Here is a 19,464-nt window from a genome sequence, read left to right on the forward strand (position 1 = left end):
CCATCCACTGTCTCTGTAACTTTCCCATGGAACCTCTCATTAACAAGTTGGATGGACATTACATCACACTTCATGGTAAACAATTTTGCTGCAATGTAACAAGAACTAATTGCAATAAGGTAGTAAGTGTTGTTGTACAAAGGTACACTATTACTTTGAAAGTCATCCACGATGAAGTGTTAGCACACTGACTCACAGAGTTAAAGACCTGGCCAGTTTTAATCCAGCTCAGACAGAAAAAATATTGCTTTCAGTTATGCAAAACCTTATTTGCAGATAACAGTAAGAAATGTTATTGAAATCTAGCATTTCTTCTGTGACGGAGTGAAAATAAGATGATGTACATCCTGACAGAATGAGGACCTTCATTTAGGATTTGACATTACTGTAACTAATGAAAGAGTTGCTTACTGCAAGCAGTGGATCAGAACATTTCACTCTCAGCTATATTAACATCAATAACCTTGGTGAGCTCAAAAATACCAACTACCTAAAAATTCAACATTGTGTAACAAACCTAATTACTCAATGGGATTAAACGTCCTTTTAGGTGTAACAGTCGCAGAAAGAGTGGGGTTTGAAGCTACAGATGGGACAGGATGAAACTTTACACAGTTCCATTTAGCCTTAAGGATGGGGTCATGCAATGAATGCAGAGTTAATGGTGAGGGCAATGTTGATCTCAATGGTCAATTGGAAAAAGCAAGTTATTCTGAATTTGGAATACAATACTAATCCTGAGACTAGAAAGTTAACAAAATGCTCAAGTGAGAGATAAAACTAATTTGGCATCCAGAAAAGGTTTAAGTAATTCCATGTCAATGTGTGAAATGTGGATGATGCAATTCAAGATAACATTCATGCACTGTGTGGATTCGGTAGCAAGATCTCTCCAGATGGAAATACAGAAGCTATAAGAATGAAATTAGGACAGCCAGAAGAGGCCATGAGAAACCCTTGGTGGACAGGATTAAGGAAAACCCCAAGGTATTCTACAAGTATGTGAAGAGCAAGAGGATAAGACGTGAGAGAACAGAACCAATCAAGTGTGACAATGGAAGAGTATGTATGGAACTGGAGGAGATGGCAGACGTACTTAATGAACACTTTGCTTCAGTATTCACTACGGAAAAGGATCTTGGCGATTGTAGGGATGACTTGCAGTGGACTGAAAAGCTTGAGAATGTAGATATTAAGAAAGGGATGTGCTGGAGCTTTTGGAAAGCATCAAGTTGGATAAGTCAGCGGGACCAGAGGGGATGTACCCTAAGCTACCGTGGGAAGCGAGGAAGAGATTGCTGAGCCCCTGGCAATGATCTTTGCATCAATGAGGATGGGAGAGATTCCGGAGAATTGGAGGGTTGTGGATGTTGTTCCCTTATTCAAGAAAGTGTGAAGGGATAGCTCAGGAAATTATAGACCAGTGAGTCTTACTTCAGTGCTTGGTAAGTTGATGGAGAAGATCCTGAGAGGCAGGATTTATGAACATTTCGAAAGGCATAATATGATTAGGAATAGTCAGCATAGCTTTGTGAAAATTACTAAACACATTGATAAAGGCAGAACCGTAAATGTAGTGTATATGGATTTCAGCAAGGCATTTGATAAGGTACATCATGCAAGCTTATTGAGAAAGTAAGGAGGCATGGGATCCATGGGGATATTGCTTTGTGGATCCAGAACGGGCTTGCCCACAGAAAGCAAAGAGTGATTGTAGATGGGTCATATCTGTTCTGGGACCCTATCTTTGTGATTTTTCAGAATGACCTGGATGAGGAAGTGGAGGGATGGGTTAGTAAGTTTGTTGATGACACAAAGGTTGGGGGTGTTGTGGATAGTGTGAAGGGCTGTCAGAGGTTACAGTGGGACATTAATAGGATGCAAAACTGGGCTGAGAAGTGGCAGATGAAGTTTAACCCAGATAAGTGTGAGGTGGAACAAACACGAGGATCTTCAGATGCTGGAAATTCAAACAACAACACACACAAAATGCTGGTAGAGCACAGCAGGCTAGGCAGCATCTATAGAGAGAAGCACTGTCGACATTTCAGGCCGAGACCCTTCATCAGGGTGAGGTGGTTCATTTTGGTAGGTCAAGTATGATGGCAGAATATAGCATTAATGACAAGACTCTTGGCAGTGTGGAGGATCAGAGGGTTCTTGTGGTCTGAGTCCATAGGACACTCAAAGCTGCTACGCTGGTTGACCCTGTGGTTAAGAAAGCATATGATGCATTGGCCTTCATCAATCGTTGGATTGAGTTTAAGAGCCGAGAGGTAATGTTGCAACTATATGGGACCCTGTTCAGACCCCATTTAGAGTATTGTGCTCAATTCTGGTTGCCTCACTACAGGAAGGACATGGAAACCATAGAAAGGGTGCAGAGGAGATTTACAAAGATGTTGCCTGGATTGGGGAGCATGCCTTACAAGAATAGGTTGACTGAACTCAGCCTTTTCACCTTGGAGTGATGTAGGATGAGAGGTGACCTGACAGAGGTGTACAAGATAAAGAGAGGCATTGATCGTATGGATAGTCAGAGGCTTTTTACAAGGGCTGAAATGGCTAGCATGAAAGGGCTTATTTTTAAGGTGCTTGGAAGTAGGTACAGAGGGGATGTCAGGGGTAAGTTGTATTTTTTTAAAGCAGAGAGTGGTGAGTGCGTGGAATGGGCTGCTGTCAGCAGTGGTGGAGGCGGAAATGATAGGGTCTTTTAAGAGAGTCCTGGATGGATTCATGGAACTTAGAAAAACAAGAGGGCTATGGGTAAAACCTAGGTAGTTCTATAGTAAGGACATGTTTGGCACAGCTTTGTGGGCCAAAGGGCCTGTATTGTGTTATAGGTTTTCTATGTGTCAATATGTGATGAAGCAGTAGCTTCATGCAAGATACAAGATATGTAAATACAGCTCTGTGATGCTAGATCGTGTAAAGAGGCATTGAAAAGAATGGTATGATTCACCACCTTCTGACTGAAAAAATTCTTCCTCACCTCCATTCTAATTTGATGTCACTCTATTCTGAGGCCGTGCCCTCTGGTCCTAGACTCCCCCACTATAGGAAATATCCTCTTCACATCCACTTCGTCTAGTCCTTTCAACGTTTGATAGGTTTCAATGAGATTTCTCTAAATTCCAGCAAATATAGGCCCAGAGCTATCAAATACTTCTCATACAATAAGAATTTCATTTTTGGAATCATTCTTGTGAACCTTCTCTGAACCCTCTCCAATGTCAACACATCCCTTCTTAGATAAGGGGCCCTAAAATTGCTCACCAGTGGCTTATAAAGCCTCAGTGTTTTTACTCTTTGCTTTTACTCTTTGTATATAAAATGAGTCTCATACATGTTGTTTCAAAAGGAAAGGCAGGTTGGCAGAGGGGGTGGGATGGCCTGGTTGGGAAAAAAATGAAATTAAATCCTTAAAAAAAAGGTGACGGGATCAGAATATGTTGAGTCCTTGTAGGAAAAGTTAAGAAACTGTAAACTGGATGATGTAACAAAGGGCCCATTCCAGTGCTGTACGTACGTTCCTGTGAATACACTTCATCATTTCGTCTGACCAGAGAAACACATCCCTGTCAAATTAATTGGTTCTGAAATTTTGTAAAAACTGCTGTTTATTTGTAAATAGAACTATTTTCTGATTAAATAACTAACTCACCTATTTGGTGATTGCGGGTAGAAATGCAGAATAACAAAATGAAGAGCTGATACTTGGGCAAGTCCACAGAAGACCTGGAAAAGTAACACAAAAAGGTAAAAAATCTACCACAGAGAATGGAAGGTAAACAGGCAGCAAATGAAATGATCCTTTTTACAGATTGTAAGTATGATATATCTGCAGAAATATATCATGGGACCAGAGACATCTGTGGGCCACTCAGCTTACTAACTTCATCCCCCTGTGCATTAAAACAAAGTTTATGTGCATCTCGTTCCCAAATCACAAATTGGGTTCCATTGCTCAAAAAATACTTTACCAATCTCTGTTTTTAAATTTTCATCTGACCTGTACTCAAGAAGGACTGTATTTTTCACTACCTTTGTGTAGAGAAGTGCTTGCTACCATCAACGCAAGTTATCTGGTGTTTCACACTTAGAATCATAGCACAATACAGGCCCTCAGCCCAACCAGTCCATGTCAATCATTGTGCCCACCTATCTAGTTCCAATTTCCTGCATTCAGCACACATCTATCCGAGCTCTGCCCCTACATGTACCTATTGAAATGCTCCTTAAATGTTACTACTATACCTGTCTCAACCATTTCCTCTGGCACCTCACTCCATTTTCAGGTTCCTTTTAAGTGTTTTCCCTCTCACCCTAAACCTATGCCCCTTTTGGCTCCCCATGCTATGGAAAAGACTGTTAATATCCACTTTATCTATGCCTCTCATTTTAAATACCTCTATAAGACCACTCCTATGTTCCAAGATATAAAGACCTCTGCTGGCCAACCTCTCCCTATAACTCATGTCTTTTTCTGGCAACATCCTCTTAACTCTTCTCTGCACTCTTTCCAGTTTAACATTTTTTTAATAATACAGAGTTCAAACTTTTACAGAGTATTCCAAAAGCTGCCTCACCAGTGGACTTACACAAGCATAATATAAAGTCCCAATTTCTATACTCAGTGCCCTGACTGATGAAGGTCAGCATGCCAAATACCTTTATCATCACCCGGTTTACTGTGATGCTGAGCTTCATCCATCAAAAGAGAGAAAAAAACATAACCCACTCGTTTAGCCATCTGAAATGTTTCAATTGGTTCAGCAAGTTACTGAAACAAAGTCTGAATAGTCTGTACTTGGAAAAGTATGAATTAATCAAAGATGGTCAGCATGGCTTTGTTGGGAGGAGATCTTTCAAACCAACTTGATTAAATTTAACAAAGATGTAAAAAAATGTTTTGCAGAGATCAATGCAGTCTTTCTGGATTTCAGTAAGGCCTTTGAGGAAGTCTCATGTGGGTAGCTAGTCCAAAAGGTAAGAGCTACTAAGGATCCAAAATTACTTGATTATAGGAGGTAGAGAGTGATGACAGATGGTTGCTTTTGTGATTGAGAAGCCCCTGACAGTAATGCAAAGCAAGGATCAGTGATGGGACTCTTACTGTTTGTTATACATATTAATGATTTGGATATGATTGACATGTCTGGTAAATTTGCAGATGACACAAAATTGGCAATCTTGTTGAAACTAAAAAGGAGAATCTTAGCCGACTGGATATTATCAATCAGTTGTTAAGGTCGGCAAAGCAATGACAGGCAGAATTTAGTCCAGGTAAGTATGAAAAATGCATTTTAGGAGGTCCAATGATAAATCCCAGGGAGTAATGAGAAACAGAGGGATTCCTAAAAGCAGCAGCACAGATATATAACTGCTGGGGGGGGGGGGGGGGGTGGTTACGGCATGACTTTGTAAACCATGGTTTGGCCACAGCTGGAACAGTGAGAGCTGCATAAGAAGGGAGTGATTGCATGGGAAAGAGTGGAAGACATTTACTAGAATGCTACCTGGGAAGGAGTGTTTTAGGTACGAATAAAGACTGAATGGATATGTTGGGTTTGTTTTCTTTGGAGTGGAGTAGGCTGATGGTATAGATTAATTTTTAAAAATCAGAGGGCAAAGGTTTAAGGTAAGCACTAGAAGGTTTAGCAGGGATCTGAGAAAGGTTTCTTTTATCATTTGGTGGCTGGAATCTAGAATGCACTGTGTGAGAGAGTGATGGAGGCAGAACTCTCGCTACCTGTAGGAAGCATCCAAAATGAACAGCAGAATCATCAAGACATTGAAGGCTGTGGGCCAACTCTTCAAAACCAGTATTGATGGATAGATGATAGAGGTCCAAAGGGATTATTTCTGTGTTACTGGGGACGATCCCATGGCTCTAGATTCTCTCTTAATCCTCAACAGTCACAAAAAGGAGTCTTGTCAAGAAAACTTGACTTTTATCACTTGTGCTGTTTTAGTGAATCTGCACTTTATTTTCTCCAAGTCCAATACACCCTTCCTGAGATTTGCTGCCCTGGATAGAATGCACTTGGTAAGGTATAGCCAGCTATTTTTGAGTTGACAATTATTTCTGATCTACCTTGCAAAGAGCTTTTGAACCAAAAGTGCATTTTTGTAAAATACTTTTGAAAGACTGTCTTGAGACAATTTGGTAACCTGAGTCACAAATTTATTCTCACAAGCTGCCTAGAGTACCATCCAGCCTAGAGAAAATAACATCTGAAGAGTGGCAATGCTGAAGGCAGAGAAATCCACTTTCGGTTACTGGCACTAAATTGATTTGAGAGTTTCTTGTCATGTTGTCTCAATGACCTTCACAGGAACCAACAATGGGGCGATAAAGGCACAACAGGCAGCCAGTCTTGCATGCAATTATTGCTAGCCAATGAAGGATAACTCCCCCTCCCCAGTACTTTAGTGAAATTTATGTGGATGTTGTAGCCATCACATCTCCAACACATCGAGCTGTCATGCACTTTCCCACAAGAAAGAAAACTCAGATCATTCCGTTAAAAGATCTAACTGAGTCCATTGGAAGACTGAATAGCAGGTCTGCTTTTGATCATACTGCTTGAGGATAGCAATGAACAAAATCAGGATCTAAAAGCATACAACATCAGATATGATCCCACATGCCTGCAGTATTTAAAAAATGAAAAGTATGTCCCTTGGAGAGGCTGAGGTTTAGAGTTTCATTGGTTTCTGCTTGTTTTAAATGCATTGTACTGAAGCTTCCAAGCACGACAACACTGATAATCCGATTTCCATACATGCTTGTGGTTAAACTTCTTACAGTGAATTGCTGTTACAGAGGATTTTAAAAAGTAAGTTTCGAAAATTAGAACCAGGCCAATGATAGATATTCCAACATAAACCGTGTACTTCAGTGTCAATTAGTGATATTCCACAGGATTTTAGATTTGGTTATAAATCCTTAATGGCATATATAAGCAAGAGGATAACACTGATAAAAATTGATTATATACCAGACATACTGAAATTAAAATGCTATATCTCCGCTGAATTGCCAGTGGCACTAAATCTCCTGTAGAGTCTGTTAATTTAACCCATGGGATCCCCACAAACATAGATGCAAAACAATAATCAGTGCAAGTTTAAAATAGGGAAGTTACATCTTACTTTGAGATGAAGCCTAATAATTAGGCCTCAAAACATATCTCTCCCCAAATGGTCAAAATAAAATCAAAGAACGAGGTCTAAAATACACTAATACCGAAATGACATGGTTTTCATTATCTTGGTCCATGGGAAAAACACAAGCCGGGCCTGATCAATCCTGGCTGGGTCACCTGGGCGAGGGTACGTAGTGATTAAAGACCAGAAACACCCCAAGGCCCCAGGTTACATTACTGATGATGTGCCTCAGTGCATACCCGGTCAGTTAAGCCAAGTGGTGTTGGACCAGGTTAATGAAAAGCATGGGCCAGATTAAAGTGGCTCTGTGACCTATCCGCCATAGCTGTACATGCCTCCGGACACTAAACTGCACAACCCTATCTGCCCCAGCCCCACATATGCATCCACCAACCCTACCCTTAACCCTAATGTCCAAGGCCCACACACCCCATCTAACCCGGACTGAACCTGACTAACTCTGGCCACCACCTCTCAAACTAGCTAACATGTGTAAGGAGGAGGAAATCCAATAATGTGTTGGACCTGGTTAATGAAGGCATTAACCATGGGCCAGATCAAAGTGGCAGGCTTGTAAGACACAAACTCATTTCGTTTTCAATCTTTTTTTATTGATTTTCCAACAGAGGAAAAATATACAAATCAGAGGAGAAGTTTTAGCAAACACGTAGCACAAAAAACATTGAAACAACAAAAGAAAATATACTGTCAAGGTCAATTAAATATAATGTTAAGCTGTTGTAAATAGTATATAAACAAGAAACCACAACTCTTAACAAATTGTAAAGACAAAAAAATAGGAGTTTTTATTAATAAAGAGGGAAAAAAACCACTAAACTAACCTAAAACAAAAAAAAGTAAGATTAGGCAGTCCATTTGTAATTTAATTTTTTATTGAAGTTCATCAAACAAACATTTCCATAAGATGTATTTCAGACATTGTACATATATATCATATAATCATATATATCACAAATCTCCACAAAGTATTTATCTGGGCTATACACTTAAAGAAAAGAGTGGAAAGAAAAAACAAGCAAAAGAACTATGTACAAGTAGGGAGTAATCTTTTTTTTACAACAGATTCATTGATTTGTGAGAATAAAATCAGGCCTATGAGGCATTATGTAGTTAAACCATTATGATAGTAACCTCCCTGTTTGCTGGAGAAATTGTGGAAATCAAAATGCAAATCATTATCATATTTTTTGGGACGGCTCTGTTATCAAAAACTATTGGATTAAATGTCCATTATAATCTCCATCCATGTATTTAAAGTTGGGCTCTCCTGTGATAACCATTTCCTAGTAAGTCTTTTTACCAGCTACCAACAGTATAGTCATTAAATATTTATCTCTTTTCAACCATTCTTGAGGTATGTATCCAAAATATATGGTTTTACTCTCCAAGGGTATTTCATATTTAAAGACGTCTTGTAGGGCATTGTGTATCCCCGTCCAATAGTTTTTGATAACAGAGCCAGTAGCTCTCCTAGCCAGTAAAGTTGCAAAGGCTATGACATGTTGAGCGGAAGCAGGAACTCTTCCTGTTTTCTCTGGAATAATCCCAAAAATTGCCGTAAGTCATAGGTGTCAAACTCAAGGCCCGGCGTACAATTATATCCGGCCCGCGAGATCATTTTAGATAGATCTATTATTTTAATTATTAATGGCCCGGCGATATGAAGCCTATGATTGTAAGTTAATACCAATCATAAATATAATGCTTGCTCAGCAGTCTTCTTCATAAGAAACGGAATTTGTGAAGTGAAGCACTTTGTAGTTATAGCAGAGACTGAGACACATGAGAACAGGCTGAAAAAACGGAGGCAATGAAAGCTGCGTTCGCACGCGCCCGACTAATCCGGCCCGCATGAAGCTGCATTTTGCCCAATCCAGCCCGTGACCTAAAATGAGTTTGACAACCCTGCCGTAAGTGAATTGGGTTGTAAATCCACACCTATAACTTTTGATAATATTCTAAACACATCCCTCCTAAAATTATTTAACTTTACACAGGATCAAAACATATGAGTTAGAGTAGCCACCTCAGCGTTGCATCTGTCACAGGTGGGGCTTATATTAGAAAAAATATGCGCTACTTTATCTTTTGACATATGGGCCCTGTGTACTATCTTAAACTGAATTAGGGAGTGACGTGCACAGATAGATGAATTATTAACTAAATAATAAATTTTACTCCATTCGTCATCTGAAAGTGAATGTTGAAGTTCTATTTCCCAAGTATGTTTAACCTTATCATTAGGTATCATACGTGCATTCATTAACTGTCTATATATAATAGCTATTAATCGTTTTTGAAATGGCCTAAGCTGAAAAATAGCATAAACCAAATTTTGTGAATAAGCCAATGGATAGTTTGGTAAAAAAATCACGTAAAAATTTCCTAACTTGTAAATATCTAAAAAAAATGTGTACTAGATATATCGTATTTAGCCATTAACTGTAAAAAAGATATTAAACAATCCTCTGAAAATAAATCTAAAAAAGTTTTTATTCCCTTAGTTTTCCATATTAAAAAAGTCTTATCCAGAGTTGATGGTTTAAAGAAAAAGTTAAAATAGATATTACTAGAGAGTACAAAGTTACTTAATTTAAAAAATCTACGAAACTGAAACCAAATTTTTAAAGTATGTTTAACAATACGACTAAGACCTTGTCTACCTATCCTGGAGAACGAAAGAGGAAGAGGAGCTCCCAGTAAAGAAGCTAAAGAAAACCTCCTCACCGAATTCTCCTCCAAATGTTACCATGAAGGGCAGTCCTGGTTATCTATACCATGAATCCAGAAGGTGATACAACGAATATTAATTGCCCAATAATAAAATCTATAGTTTGATAGCACCAGTCCTCCATCTTTTTTTTATTTTTGCAATAAAAATTTATTCACTCTGGAGCTTTTATTATTCCAAATGTAAGACAAGATCATAGAATCTATTTTATCAAAAAATATTTTTGGAACAAAAGATGGAACTGCTTGAAATGTATATAAAAATTTCGATAAAATAACCATTTTTATAGCATTTATTCAATCAATTAATGACATCAACAGGTGACCATTTAGAAAGCACTTGCTGAGTATATTCAATTAGAGGGGAAAAATTATACTGGTATAGGTCTTTAAAATTTTTAGTAATTTTAATACCAAGGTAAGTAAAATAGTTTTTAGCAATATTAAAAGGTATTTGATCATAATAATCAGAATAATTATTAAAAGGAAATAGTTCACTTTTATGTAAATTAAGTTTACACCAGAGAAAATACTAAATTCCGTAAATATAGATAACATAAAAGGAATAGATTTCTTAGCGTCTGAAATTGTGTCAGAGACACAATACATTCAGATTCTTTAACTGAGGGGGAATAAATATATTTATCAATCTTCAAATATTAAAATGTGAGTACCTACTTTTAATAAATCCAGTTTGATCATTTGAGATAACAGTAGGTAAAATATTCTCAAGTCTATTGGCTAGAATCTTAGAGAGAATTTTAAAATCTACATTCAGTAGAGCTATAGGTCTATAGGATGCACATTCCAATAAATCTTATCCTTTTTTAGGAATCAATGAAATCAATGCCTCTTAAAACGTTTTCGGAAGATTCCCAGACAGTATTGAATCAGCAAAAGTCTGATGAAGATGTTGTATAAGCATTTCATGGAAAGTCTTATAAAATTCCACCGTGTAACCATCTGGTCCCGGAGCTTTCCGTAACTGCATGGAGGATATAGCTTTAGCTATCTCCTCTTGTTTAATAGGTGCATTTAATATATCAACATCTTGAGTCAAAATTTTGCGTATATTTAATTTTTGCAAAAATCTATTCATAATAATAGTATTGTCAGAGAATTCAGATTTATAAAGATTAGAGTAGAAATCCATAAATATCTTATTAATTTCACAAGGATCTAAGGTTTCAGTTCTATCTGGTCTACGAATTGTTAAAATCTGTCTTCTAACCATACCAGCCTTTAACTGACCATCCAAAAGTTTACCTGACTTATCTCCATGTATATAAAATAGACTTTTAGATTTAAGAATTTGCTGTTCGATGGGAAAGGTCAGAAGCAAATCATAATGTGATTGAAGTTCGACCCTTTCTTTATATAGGTCTTCAGTAGGTTTAACTGAATATGCTTTATCTATCTCTCTAATTTTATTAGTAAGCACTGACAGTTCCGCTTTAGTTTTCTTTCTTAAAGCTGATGAGTATGAAATTATCTGTCCCCCAGGAAAAGACTTCATTGTATCCCATATAACCAAGTTTGACATTCCTTCAGTTGTATTAAATTCAAAAAATATAGAAATTTGCTCCTTAATAAAACTAACAAAAGCTGGATCCTGTAACAATATGGGATTCAATCTCCACTGTGAGATTTTCAGAAAGCTATCAAAAAACTTCAGGGTTAATTTCAAAGGCGCGTGATCCGACAACGCAATGATGTCATACGCACACTCAACAACAGAGTGTAGCAAGCGTGTGTCTAGAAAAAAGTAATCAATTCTAGAGTATTTATGATGAAAGTGTGAAAAAAAAGAAAAGTATTTGTCGTTAGGGGTGTTTATATCTCCAGATATCGACCAGGCCATATTCTAGTTGAAAAGAATTCATACTAGCCACTGCTTTATTAGGAAGTGACGGATTGGTTGATGTCCTGTCAATCGCCGGGTTCAGACAACAATTAAAGTCACCGCCCATGATCAACTTATATTCATTCAAATTCAGTAGCTCAGAAAAAAGCTTCGTAAAAATTTCAGGACTATCTACATTAAGTGCGTATACACACACCAAAGCTACTTTTTGATCGCATAATAAACCAGTAACAATTAAATATCCTCCAGTTGAATCAGTAATAGTATTAAAATGTACAAAAGGGATTTTGGAGTTAACAAAAATAGATACCCATCTAACTGTATTAGCCGATAACGAATGAAATAAAGGTCCCTTCCAAAATTTGAAAAAACGATCCTCATCCTGTCTCTGTATATGATTTTCTTGCACGAAAATAATATCTGCATTAAATGTTTTTAATTTTTTAAAAATCTTTTTATGCTTAATAGGATGATTCACACCGTTCAGATTCCAAGAGGTTATATTAATTTTATTAACATCCATGTTTAAAATTTAATTTAATATTTTATAAAGAAAACTATTGCACAAGCACAGATTAATCCAAAAGAAACGGATATGACTACAAGGAATGACATATTTGTGAAAAAAAAGTCCATCAAAAGAACCGCCCAATCGAGAAAGAAAACCTATTCTAATAGATCCCCCCTCCCCCACAAAGCCAGAAAAACAGCAACCAATAGGCTGGTAGCATGCTAACCTAGTGACCCTTGACCCTATCCTCCATTTTGCAGCTACATACATTAAAATTAAAATATTAATCCCACCCAATTTAACCATAATAAAAGAGACAAACAAATTTCAAATACTGCAATGTTATATCTAACAGTAGTAAAAACATAACTGGCAATGGCCATCTTAAATTCATCTAAAGTATATCAATCACATACTCAAAGAAAAGTAAATCCAAGCAAATAATATTACAACTGAAGTTCTTTCAAAAAGAAGAAAAAAAAGACAATCCCAAAATTATATTAATGTTGAAACAAACAAAAAAATAAAAAGGGTAGTTCACGGCAGGACCTATACGGACCTCTATAGTATAATACTGTAAGAGTTCCCTACAAAACAGTTATAAGTATATACTAATTATTAATGAGTAACAAAAAATGTAATCAGCCACATCCCATACGGAGATTCAAAAAGCATAGAATAAACTTTACTCAGGGCATCTATAAACATCTCATACATCAGAACTACCTATTCAACAATCGGCTTAACTTTAAGATTTTTAATATACTCCCATCCATCCTGGGGGGAGTAGATTCTCTGTGAATGAGACCCTTCAGGAAAGATTATCAGCTGCGCTGGATACCGAAGAAAAGGATGTAAATTTTGCTTAAACATCTCGTTCATGACTTCTTGGTATTTCCTTCTTTCTACAAAAATCTCAGGAGGAAAATCTTCGACTATATGAATCTCTGTTGATTTGAAGATTATCTTTCGCTTTCGTCTGGCCTTTTGAAGTACGGCTCCTTTGGTTGTATAATAATGCAAACAAAGTACAATTGGCCAAGGATGCAACTCAGATGAACGCCGAAATCTTGGAACTCTATGGACCCAATCGAGTAAAGGGCGAGCTTCCAGTGTCTCACTAAAAAGTGAGTCTGAGAATGTCTGAGAATGAGCATGTCTGAGAAGAAATTTAACAGATCACCAGTTTAAGTATTTTCAGGCAATCTAGTATGCGCAAATTCCTCCAACGTGCTCTACTATCTAACTCAATCATTTTTTTTCTTTGTTTTAGATAGTTCTGAGGTAATTTCATTGATTTTCTTTTCCATCAAAGACATCTTCACTCCTTGTTCTTTAGTAGTTTGCCTGAATTGTTCATGTTCACTCTCAATTCGATTTGTAGTCTGTTAAGCGTCTAAAATTGAAAGTCGAAATTCTTCAGAGATTCTTGGACATTAAAGATAGATTTTTCAAGCTTCCCGTTGGTATCTGTCAGCTTATCAATCTTAGTATTGAGCGATCCAAATTCAAACTTCATATCTTGCATTGAAGAAAATATTCCTGCTAAAGTGACAGGTTCCTCCGATTTCTTCATTTGTTCAGTTTGCTCCGTTTCAGGAAAAGTCTTGCCGCTTCTCAATTCAATACCAGATCGACTTCCGGCCATCGTAATTAAATCGTAAATCCTTCAGCAGAAGTAATAAATCATCAAACTTAAAAGGAATCGGATGTAAAATATAAAGAAAAGTGGAGCTGCTATAGAAACGCGTCTTACTCCATGTGCTGCAAAATGGCGGATTCGACACTGAAACTCAAATAACGAGATCAAGAAGCACGAGAGGGATGATTTTTCTACTGCCTGCATAGAACAAAGGAGATGCTGATGGATTTTAGGAAGACTAAGCTTGCACTGCTCCCTGTTACTATTGATGGTGAGGATGTGGATGCGATGAGGACGTACAAGTACCTAGGGGTATGCCTGGATAACAGACTTGAGTGGAGCATCAACACAAGAAGGGCCAGAGGGGCCAAGAAGGACCTTCTTTGTACAACAAGGGCCAGAATCGCCTCAACTTCCTGAGGAGACTGAGGTCCTTTGGAGTATGCAGGCCTCTCCTTCACATGTTCTACCAGTCTGTTGTCGTCAATCTTCTATGAGATGGTGTGCTGGGGCAATGGCATCAACACGGGTGATGCCAACAGTCTCAATAAACTGATTAGAAAGGCTGGCGCTGTTATAGGAGTTAAACTGGACACACTGGAGGCTGTGGTGAACAAAGGACCCAATGGAAAATCCTGGCAATTCTGAACAATGTTTCTTACCCCCTGCGTGCCACCTTGGCTAATCAGAGGACCACTTTTAGTTATAGACTATAACAACTGCACTGTTCCAAAGAGTGCTATATGAGGTCATTCTTACCCTCTGCCATTAGGCTCGATAATGAGTCAACTTATAGCCAGGGAAGTGGCGACCCCTCCCGTTAGTCTGTTTGAGACAACTTATTTTTTTATTCCTTCTTACTTCTCTTCCAATATTTGTATATCTGCATTGTGATGTTACTATGACACTGTTGTTTCATTTGGGATCAATAAAGTATATCTAACCTGGCCAATATTTTACATACACTAAAGGATTAAACAAGAAGTACAAATATCCCAAAGAAATCAATTTTCTGGAATATTAAATATCTCTCTCTAAAGATGATACTTTTTCCAGACAGTTGTCATTCATGTAGGAGAGCCAATAGAGGCAGAGCTCAGATAGCTTTACTACAGAGGCCAAACTCAGTGTAAAATTCCTTTCTGTGCAAGAGCTTCAGAAACATAAGTTTTTTGATAAGTATTACACAGAACATAAAGATTGATAAAAATTGAAGTATTAAATGAAAACTCACTCGCCGGAGCAATGATAGTGGAGGGGTAAGGAAAACAGGAATGTAATACATTTCATTGATTTTACTACATACTATTTTACTACATACATTTTACTATATTCATTCAAAAGTTGGCCCATGGCCTAGTGGGCAAGGCATCAGACTAGTAACCTGAAGGTCACTGGTTTGAGCCTCAGCTGTGGCAGCGTGTTTGTGTCCTTGAGCAAGGCACTTAACAACACATTGCTCTGCGATGTCACCAGTGCCAAGCTGCTTGGGTCCTAGTGCCCTTCCCTTGGATAACATCAGTGGCGTGGAGAGGGTAAGGCCTGCAGCTTGGGCAACTGCCAGTCTCCCATATCCATGGTCTCTCGAGACCGACGGATGCCACCCCACAGCTTTCATTTGGTTTATACTTTCATAGTTTTATCAGTTCTATATCTTCATTCACGGTAGACAAGACTGATATTCGAAAGATAGAGTGCCAGGTCAATTTACTTTTATATAATTTTTCTCTGAATCAGTTTAGGAAAAGAGACAATACAGTAAACTGCCATCATCCTCCTACCCTCTTGTTAGGTGAATGAAATAGGCAGGACTGAATTTCCTGTCCTCCATTCCCAGTGAAGTGTTAAATAAGCCTTTATACTTTAAGTTACCATTTCCTGAAAATAATTAATAGTGAAAATCATCTTCTTAAGATGATGCAATGAAGAACTAAGAACAGGGGAGTGGAGAGGAAGTGTTCTTAGGAGACGAAGAAAGATGCAACAAACATGTAGTTCACAATTCACTGTTCAGTAGGCTTCCTACAACCAGGAAGCTACTTCCTCCAACATCTAGCATCACTATTTTCAATAAAATTCTGTGAACTGGCATGAGAGTGGAGTCACAATGAAATGGTGGTTACCTTCTTCAATTAATCACAGTATTCCAGCCACAAAGCTTAATGTTGAGTGATTAAAAGTAAACATTGCTCTGTGCAACTACTGTCAGAAGGCACTCCCTGAAGGTGCAATACACCCATTTCAGAATGGAATCCACAGATGTTTAAAATTGCATTGTTAGTGCTCCTTATCTGCATCTTTAGCAGATGATGTTTTGTGGTAACCATTGAAGGGCCAACACCACCTCCTTCAGGTAAGATTGGGCAATGTCTCTTCTCCTGTGCTTAAGCACCAGAATGGTACTTCCCAAAAACAGGCTCCACATTAAAGGGATGGATGTAATAAGAGGGGCTGAGAATTCCCTCTGGAACAAGGTGGGGGAGGAGTTAACAATGTAGGGCTTAACACCGAGAGAGGAGAGAATAACAGAGACAAAGACCCTTGTCACATGTAAAGTGATCTTTGAAAGAGCTGTCCCAGAGAGTCAGCAGCATTGAAAGAAGGGAATGCTGAGGCTGAAGACTTATAAGGCATTGGTCAGACCACATATAGTGAGCAGTTTTGGGCCGCTCTTCTAAGAAAGGATGTGCTGGCAATGGAGAGGGTCCAGAGGAGGTTCACGAGAATGATCCAGGGAATGATGTGGTTAACACATTAGTAAAGTTTGATGGCTCTGGGCCTGTACTTGTTGGAGTTAAGAAGAATTGGGGGGAGGGTGATTGAATATATTGAATATTGGAAACCGATTGAATATTGAAAGGCCTGTATACAGTGTATGTGGAGATGCATCTATATAGTGGGGGAGTATAGGACCAGAGGGCGCAGCCTCCGAACAGAAAAATGTCCCTTTAAAACAGATACCTAGAGGAATTTCTTCAGCCAGAGCTCACAGAATCTGTGGAGTTTTAGCTACAGACTCTGTGGAGATCAAGACATTGGGTATATTTAAAGTGGTGGTTGATAGGTTCTTGATTAGTAAGGGCATCAAAGGTTACAGGAAGAACGCAGGAGAGTGGGGTTGAGAGGGATGATAAATTAGCCATGATGGAAAGGTAGAGCAGACCGACGAGCCAAACGGCTTAATTCTGCTCCTATATCTTATGATCGTATGAAAACATGATCCAAAATGACAACCAAGCCCTTTCCTGCTTTATAGTAATCTTAGTTATGTGTTAAGCAGCCATGTTACCTACACAAAGGCAGGAAGTGTTTAGGATACTGCTAGAAATCACTATAATCTTTAACATTTCTGCAAAAGTTGAGTAAGGTGATTAGTTAATATGGCTAATTAAAACAGGCAGCTCACACCCCTCAGACAAAAGTCAACCATGCAGTGTCATTTACAGAGACAGCTGTTCTGATCCCCAGAGGCTACAACACTCAATCCACCCAGCAGGACAGGAAACACTTAATTTCCAAACAGGAAGACAGGATAAAAATCAAATTCCAAACAAAATGCAGATTAATTTCGAAAACAATCTATGTTAATCCAGTCCTCTGTAGAACCTATCCTACTAATGGGTCAGTAACAAATCGAGGGTGTGGAATTGGCTACTCCAAACTAACTATTGAAACAGTGCTGTGTCAGTGTAGACATCAGAAATCTTCCACCTCTGCATTGCATTGCATTGTAATTTCATCAAAGCGTAAACTGTGTGCACATCCAGTAAGGAACCAAAATACAGATGGAATAGGAGAAATGGAATTTTTCTTACTGAATATGGCACAGGAAACAGTAATTCAGCTCAATGGATTGATGCCGGCTTCCTGTAAAGCAATTCTATCTGTCCCTTTTCTTCATCTTTTTCACATGGTCATAAACTCCTCGTTATTCTTTTGCCACTTGCCTATACTAAGGAGTAATTTACAGTAGTCAATCAACCTACAAGCACATCTTTGGGATATGGGAACCAGAGTGTCTGAACAAAACCCACGTGGTCAAAGGAAAACATGCAAAGTCTTCAAGGTCAGGACTGAATAACTGAAAACTAAAAAAAATTCCAGCCTGTTAAATTCAATTCTAAGTATGCTGCCGGAGGACATAATCCCAGAGCTCTCCATCATCAAATTTCTCAAACAGAAGATAGTTGTTCTATTGACCGGTATTTTGTATTAGGCTACAGATGATTCTATATTGAAAGGCATCCTTCTAAAGAGGGTACTCATCTTCTTGCTCGTAATGATTCTGTGCTAATCCCCATGACGGCAGAGAAAAGCAGGACCACATATTGACCAATACAAAGTTTGATTGTTCCAGTCTGTGTCATGTGACCAGGTCTCTTCTGATCACCAACCAGTGACCCCTGATGGAAGGAGAAATGCTTATTGCTCGGGACTTCCATGGTGCCAAAGGATATTCTCACACCGTTTGTACATCAAACAACGAGTCTGCTGTTAGAGGGTGGGAGTCAATAGCTTCAAACACTGGCTTTAAGAAAAGGGGATCAGAATGAGACAGGGAAAAAAACATGTAATTTCACAATAGTAAAGGATACTATTACAGAAAAGCATGGTGCAAGAAACCATTAGATTACACACATATAACTCTACATTTCTAATGTTTACTGTCAATTTCATCTAACATTTTCAGGTAAAGCCTACTTTTAATTCAGACTACTTTCCTATTCATGCCTGTCTGGTATCACAACTGTGCCAGGAAATCTGCGGAGGGAATATTAATTTTGAATGTTTAGATCAGAATGATGTAGTCACTTTACAGTCAGCCAGCGCCCTCTGCAGATAATATCTGGTAACAACTATACTGTGAACTATCCCATGCTGATAGGGCAAATGAAATTGTCAGGTGCCCTCTCCAGTATTAGGTAGTCTTCATTAAAGTAGTAGTTTTCGTGTTTCTTCAATTCAGTGAGGAGCACAACTCTTAAATGTAAAGATATTTATGAAAAATTTAGGACGTTTGTGTCACTCTGATTATATTTAAGTGTATAATTAAACCTGCTGACTATTTTCGGTAAACATGGAATACCCACAATAATTTTATCTTTTGTGGGATGAGGGCAAAGACATAAGTTACTGCCCTGGAAAAATTAGAGGCAAGCTAATGTCTTCGATCACTACACTCTACATGGTGAAGATAGAACCATAATGCTATTAGATACAAGGATGCAGAATTTTGATCCACTGATATTGAAGGCACAGTGACGTACAGAGATCCATTGTGCCAAAAAAACTTTGCAGCTGACGAGGGCCGGGTTAAATGGGAATGAAGATGATTTTATGTCAGTGACAATAAACCCGATTGTGATTCTCCCCAGCTTCCTTCTGGCCAATGCACAGATGTACTGCGACCAAGAACCGGATAGAAGACATGAGTGCAAGATTGCTGTATCAGAGGGATATAAAAAAGTTTCAGACATGGCTCAGCCCCCCCAACTCTCCCAACAAAGAATGTTCCAACCCAAG

General features: G+C 38.3%; 1 protein-coding gene across 1 annotated transcript in view; it reads right to left on the reverse strand.

Annotated features, from left to right (window-relative positions):
• LOC132395572 (cytochrome c oxidase assembly factor 1 homolog) overlaps nucleotides 1–19,464 on the reverse strand; it is an 84,726-nt gene that overhangs the window by 49,471 nt on the left and 15,791 nt on the right. Inside the window, exon 2 of the mRNA XM_059972372.1 lies at nucleotides 3,665–3,738. The gene's annotated coding sequence lies outside the window, so the exon portion shown is untranslated. The remainder of the gene's footprint in view (nucleotides 1–3,664; nucleotides 3,739–19,464) is intronic.

Source organism: Hypanus sabinus, chromosome 6 (genome assembly GCF_030144855.1).
Source record: "Hypanus sabinus isolate sHypSab1 chromosome 6, sHypSab1.hap1, whole genome shotgun sequence".
NCBI classification, from domain to species: Eukaryota; Metazoa; Chordata; class Chondrichthyes; order Myliobatiformes; family Dasyatidae; genus Hypanus; species Hypanus sabinus.